A 6763-nucleotide genomic window follows, 5' to 3' on the forward strand; every position below is an offset into this window, starting at 1 on the left:
CATCATCACCACCACTGTCACCAAGAAGCCACTGCCTGAAGTTCTACATAGACCACTCTTCAAAGAAGATATACAGATGGCTAGCCAGCATATGCAAAGAGGCTGAACACTGCTAATTATTCATTCAGTTCAGTTCAGGCGCTCAGTCGTGTCCGACTCTTCGCGACCCCATGGACCATAGCATGCCAGGCCACGCTGTCCATCACCAACTCCCGGAGTCCACTCAAACTCATCTCCATTGAGTCAGTGATGCCATCCAACCATCTCATCCTCTGTGGATGCTAATCAAAACTACAATAAGAGATCACCCCCTACCAATCAGAAGGGCCATCAAGTCAAAGTCTACAGACAATCAGTATTGGAGATGATGTGGAGAAAAGGCAAGCCTCCTACACTGTTGCTGGGAATGTAAATTGGTGTGGCCATTATGGAAAACAGTAAAGAAGTTCCTTAAAAACTAAAAATCAAGCTATCAGGTGATCCAGCAATCCCACTTCAGGGCATATATTTGGAAAAAAAAAAGTTCCAGTTCGAAAAGATACATGCATAGCAGCACTATTTACAATAGCCAAGACATGGAAGCAACCTAAATGTCCGTCAACAGATGAAGGGATAAAGACAATGTGGTACATACAAACAATGGAATATGACTCAGCCATAAAAAGAATGAAACAATGCCTTTTGTAGTAACATGTATGGATCTAGAGGTGATCATACTAAGTGAAGTAAGTCTGGCAGAAGAGACAGATACATAATATCACTTACATGGAGAATCTAAGAAATAGTCTAGGTGGTTCCCTGGTGCTCTAGTGGTTCGAATTTGGTGGTTTTGCTGCTATGGCCAAGTTTATCCCACGTCGGGGATCTGAGATCCCACAAACTGCTTGGCACGGCCAAAAGAAAAGAGTCCAAATGAACTTATGAACAAACCAAAACAGACTCATAGTCATAGAAAACATAACTTGTTGTTACTAAAGAGAGAGAGGGGTAAACTAGGAGTATGGGATTAACAGATGCACACTACCATACATAAAATGGATTAAAAAAACAAGGACTTTATGTATACCACAGGGAATAATAGTCAGTATCTTATCATAACCTGTAATAAAAAAATTAAAAGAATATAGGTATATACATAGATTATGTATAATTGAATCACTTCGATGTTCACCTGAACTAACAGAATATTGTGAATCAACTCTACTTCAATTAAAGAAATAAGCAGACAAAAGAAGTCACAGCCTAATTAAGATAAAATGCTGGGATCAAAGGCGAGTTGTTGGAGAAGTCGGGCTAGAGGCCACCACCAGGGGGAGACTCTTTTGCTGGGGCATCAGACCCCGGGAAGGGCGATAGAGCAGCCCCTGCTACTTCCCCTGGATCCCAACGATCCTGCCTCTCTGACTATCCCCCATTTTCAGCCCTTTTGTCTTTCTGTGTCTCATTGCTAGTTCCCCTGCCTCTCCCTGTATTCTGCACCCAGTGTCGTCTTTAGTTCAAAGTAAGTGGTTTCTGAGAAGGTTTTCTTATCTCTCCTTGCTATTCTTTGAAACTCTGCATTCAGATGCTTATATCTTTCCTTATCTTCTTTGCTTTTCACTTCTCTATTTTTACAGCTATTTGTAAGGCTTCCCAGACAGCCAAGGAGAGATAAGAAAGCCTTCCTCAGCGACTAATGCAAAGAAATAGAGGAAAACAACAGAATGGGAAAGACTAGAGATCTCTTCAAGAAAATTAGAGATACCAAGGGAACATTTCAGGCAAAGATGGCTCGATAAAGGACAGAAATGGTATGACCTAACAGAAGCAGAAGGTATTAAGAAGAGATGGCAAGAATACACAGAAGTGTACAAGAAAGATCTTCACAACCCAGATAATCATGATGGTGTGATCGCTCACCTAGAGCTAGACATCCTGGAATGTGAAGTCAAGTGGGCCTTAGAAAGCATCACTACAAACACAGCTAGTGGAGGTGATGGAATTCCACTGAGCTCTTTCAAATCCTGAAAGATGATGCTGTGAAAGTGCTGCACTCAATATGCCAGCACATTTGGAAAACTCATCAGTGGCCACAGGACTGGAAAAGGTTGATTTTCGTTCCAATCCCAAAGAAAGGCAATGCCAAAGAATGCTCAAACTACCCACACAATTGCACTCACCTCACATGCTAGTAAAGTAATGCTCAAAATTCTCCAAGCCAGGCTTCAGCAATATGTGAACCGTGAACTTCCAGATGTTCAAGCTGGTTTTAAAAAAGGCAGAGGAACCAGAGATCAAATTGCCAACATCCGCTGGCTCATGGAAAAAGCAAGAGAGTTCCAGAAAAGCATCTATTTCTGCTTTATTGACTATGCCAAAGCCTTTGACTGTGTGGATCACAAGAAACTGTGGAAAATTCTGAAAGAGGTGGGACTACCAGACCACCTGATCTGCCTCTTGAGAAATCTGTATGCAGATCAGGAAACAACAGTTAGAACTGGACATGGAACAACAGACTGGTTCGAAATAGGAAAAGGAGTATGTCAAGGCTGTATATTGTCACCCTGCTTATTTTCTTATATGCAGAGTAGATCATGAGAAACGCTGGACTGGAAGAAACACAAGCTGGAATCAAGATTATCAGGAGAAATATCAATAACCTCAGATATGCAGATGACACCACCCTTATGGCAGAAAGTGAAGAGGAACTAAAAAGCCTCTTGATACAAGTGAAAGTGGAGAGTGAAAAAGTTGGCTTAAAGCTCAACATTCAGAAAACGAAGATCATGGCATCCAGTCCCATCACTTCATGGGAAATAGACGGGAAACAGTGGAAACAGTGTCAGACTTTATTTTTCTGGGCTCCAAAATCACTGCAGATGGTGACTGCAGCCATGAAATTAAAAGACGCTTACTCCTTGGAAGGAAAGTTATGATCAAACTAGATAGCATATTCAAAAGCAGAGACATTACTTTGCCAACAAAGGTTCGTCTAGTCAAGGCTATGGTTTTTCCTGTGGTCATGTATGGATGTGAGAGTTGGACTGTGAAGAAAGCTGAGCGCCAAAGAATTGATGCTTTTGTGGTGGTGGTGTTGTTGGAGAAGACTCTTGAGAGTCCCTTGGACTGCAAGGAGATCCAACCAGTCCATTCTGAAGGAGATCAGCCCTGGGATTTCTTTGGAAGGAATGATGCTAAAGCTGAAACTCCAGTACTTTGGCCACCTCATGCGAAGAGTTGACTCATTGGAAAAGACTCTGATGCTGGGAGGGATTGGGGGCAAGAGCAGAAGGGGACGACAGAGGATGAGATGGCTGGATCACATCACTGACTCGATGGACGTGAGTCTCAGTGAACTCCAGGAGTTGGTGATGGACAGGGAGGCCTGGCGTGCTGCGATTCATGGGGTCGCAAAGAGTGGGACCCGACTGAGTGACTGATCTGATCCGATCTGATTTGAGACAGCATATTAAAAAGCAGAGATATTACTTTGCCAACAAAGGTCTGTCTAGTCAAAGCCATGGTTTTCCAGTAGTCATGTATGGATGTGAGAGTTGGACTATAAAGAAAGCTGAGTGCCAAAGAATTGATGCTTTTGAACTATAGTATTGGAGAAGACTCTTGAAAGTCCCTTGGACAGCAAGGAGATCCAACCAGTCCATCCTAAAGGAAATCAGTCCTGAATATTCACTGGAGGTTCTGATTCTGAGGCTGAAACTCTAATACTTTGGCCACCTGATGCGAAGAACTGACTCATTTGAAAAGACCTTAATGGTGGGAAAGATTGAAGGCGGGAAGAGAAGGGGAAAACAGAGGATGAGATGGTTGGATGGTATCACTAACTCAATGGACATGAGTTTGAGTAAACTCTGTGAGTTGGTGATGGACAGTGAGGCCTGGCGTGCTGCAGTCCATGGGTTGCAAAGAGTTGGACATGACTGTGCGCCTGAACTGAACTGAACTGAAAATGTTTAAGGTCCATCTTCCTGACCAAAGGTCCCTGGTATTATGGGTGGAACATATGTGTCCTCTCTGCCCCAGTTCATATGTTAAAGCTCTGACCACCCCTCCCTGAGGACTGAGGAGGCACAGTCCTGACCTGAGTTCAATTCAGGGTCCCCTAACCCTTGTGGAGTGGCTGAGGTGGAGGGGTTGCACGTTGAGAACTGGAGGAAACAGCCTCTGTGGTGACACCCCAGGTTCGGGGAGCAGAAGGAGGCTTGGAGCAAGGGAGAGGGAAGGAGAAGCTCCAGGGATGTTGGGGGACCTCCTCTCCCTCTCCCGTCTGACCTTGGGGATCCCTACCAGCTGTCCCCCTCACCGCGGGCTGTCTTGGCCTCACTTCTGAGTCCCTTGCTGGATGGCAGTGGAGGAGGAAGTAGACAGCGTGCTCTGGTGCCCTGAGGAGAGGGCTGGGATTGAGGCTGTACGGATAGAACCCTGAATGCAGGGGGCTCCCCTGGCCTCTCTGGAGGACTCCGGAATGCTTAGCCACCCACTTCTTGGTTTTTGATTCCTTTGTGGGTTTTCTCAGCCTGGAGGCACCACCCTCAATTCTGGATCACAAGTGAAACCAGCCAGACAAGAGACAGCTGACTACCTGAGCAGTAAAAGAGGTCTATCGAGCTCATGATGGCAGCAGCAGGGTCTTGGAGATGTCCCTTCGGCTCACTCGTCCAAGTCAGGCTGGAAGGAGGTGTGGCTTCACCCTTGGGGAAGAGAAAACAGACTGTGGGCTAGATCAGCAGTGAGCAGCAGCTGCAGGGAACAACGAGGGGGACGCCTCTGGTGGATTCCCCTGAGACGGCCACCAGTGCCACCAGGGACTTAACCCTCTGCGTTTCCCTGTCCCCTGGGCTCTGCTGGCTGTTAGTTAAGAAAAGTCACTCACCTCCTACAGCTCCTTCCAAGCTGAGTCAGAGTCCTGCTCTCCTGTTGGGGCACAGGGAGAAGGTAATCAAACAGGAGACAGCCATCTGTGAAGTTATAGGAGCAGTAAAACCAGAGATGAAGAGCACATAGAAAGGAGCATAGAAAGGAATACTCTGGGAATTATGTGAGGTCGGGACACCTGTGTCACTAATTGGTAATAACTACTATTGATTCAGTGTCTATGATGTGCAGGCTCCTGAAACTCACCTAAACATGGGTCAGCCCAAGACTTCATGCTGGTGCCAGAGTCTGGACTTGAACCCAAGTCTTTCTGATTCAAATAGCAGGTTAATGATAACTATGCTGTACTCTCAACAATATACAAAAATACTTACCTGGGGATATATGTTAATTGGTAAATGACTCTTTTTATTTCAAAATGATGTCTTGCTCCCTGTGACTGAATCTCTGCCTTGATAAAGTTTCTGGTGCTGCAGCTCCCACAGCCCACATCCTCCTTCCTTCTGCAGGAGCCTTTCTCCCACAAGCCCCCTCCCTGCAGCCCTGCCCTGGGCAGCTGAGGACCTGGATGGTGCCCAGTCCTCTCTGTGGTCCTCCCCTGACTGTGGCACTTTGGGGTGTTTCTAATTGTTTGTGTAAATAATAGTGTAAAGAACACGCTTCTTGTATGAAACTTTGCGTGTACTTCAGACCATGTCCTTAAGCTGTTTCTGGAAGTAGAATGATTTGGTCAGAGCTCTAAACATTTTAAATATTTTCATACCTAGAGTCGCTCTGTTGTGCCAAAAAATTGCACCAATTGATTACAGTTATATTCATATATGAGGGTGTCAATTCTTTTAATCTTGCCAATTCTCAGAAGTCTCTACTTCAAAACAGATCTTTATTGAGAGAGAATTTTTTAATTCTGTTCGGGATTACATTGCCTTGGTAGATAATGAATGGAAGCAAACGTTGATTACATTCAGCAGTATTGTAAGAAGACAAGTGCATTTATCATCTCCTCCTCCTGAGATGATAGGAAACCTTACTGAAATGATAGGAAACATGCTTACAGTTGTAATAATGGCTACTGATAGGAGGAGTCTCTGTGCTTGTGGTCTTTGTTCTCTACTGATAGTTGATCTAAGACTTTACCGAATATAATTTGGATCATTCCAGTAACCCTTGAGATATATACCCCAACTCCTCTCCTTTTTTCATAGATGTTACGTGACTTGCCCAAGGTCAGAAATCTTGTCCATGACAGACTAGGTTTCAACCCACTTTCTGGGCTCAAGAGCCCATACCTTGCCTCTCGGTGCTCTGCTGCTAATATAAAGCCAGGAATGTGGGCAGCAGGAGCCCAGAGTCTTCAGCAATAGTTTGAAGACTGAGTGGATTAAGAAGTGACTGCTGAATAAAGAGGAGTGGAGGAAAGAAACTGAGAGAAGGTGTACAGGCGACAGGAATGCTTGCTTAGAGCAAAATGAGAGTGACACAGAAGGAGAAAGCAGGGGATAGTCCCAGCAACCCACATCCCATCACATATTCACCCAAATCCACACCAGACGGAGGAAAATCTTAATTCAGAGGCTCCAGAAAAAAAATTTCTGTATTCTGGAATTTAGGGGTCCTCAGGCAAGCACTCTTGGAGAGGGCAATGGCAACCCACTCCAGTACTCTTGCCTGGAAAATCCCATGGATGGAGGAGCCTGGTGGGCTGCAGTCCATGTGGTCACTGAGAGTGGTACACGACTGAGCGACTTCACTTTCACTTTTCACTTTCATGCATTGGAGAAGGAAATGGCAACCCACTCCAGTGTTCTTGCCTGGATTCTGGCAGAATCCCAGGGATGGGGGAGCCCGGTGGGCTGCTATCTATGGGGTCACACAGAGTCGGACATGACTG

At 45.3% G+C, this 6763-nt stretch overlaps 1 long non-coding RNA gene across 2 annotated transcripts; it reads right to left on the bottom strand.

Annotated features, from left to right (window-relative positions):
• LOC138986820 (uncharacterized) lies at nucleotides 1–5878 on the bottom strand. 2 transcript variants are annotated; one of them, XR_011463452.1, is made up of 3 exons: nucleotides 4871–5878; nucleotides 4580–4688; nucleotides 1–57 (listed from the first exon to the last, which is right to left on the bottom strand). It is a non-coding gene; the product is annotated as an uncharacterized lncRNA (long non-coding RNA). The 2 variants fall into 2 exon arrangements; XR_011463451.1 differs by having other exon boundaries at nucleotides 7–281.
• Between the last annotated feature and the right edge of the window lie 885 nt (nucleotides 5879–6763).

The sequence above is a fragment of the Bos mutus genome, unplaced genomic scaffold (assembly GCF_027580195.1).
Source record: "Bos mutus isolate GX-2022 unplaced genomic scaffold, NWIPB_WYAK_1.1 CTG1864, whole genome shotgun sequence".
NCBI classification, from domain to species: Eukaryota; Metazoa; Chordata; class Mammalia; order Artiodactyla; family Bovidae; genus Bos; species Bos mutus.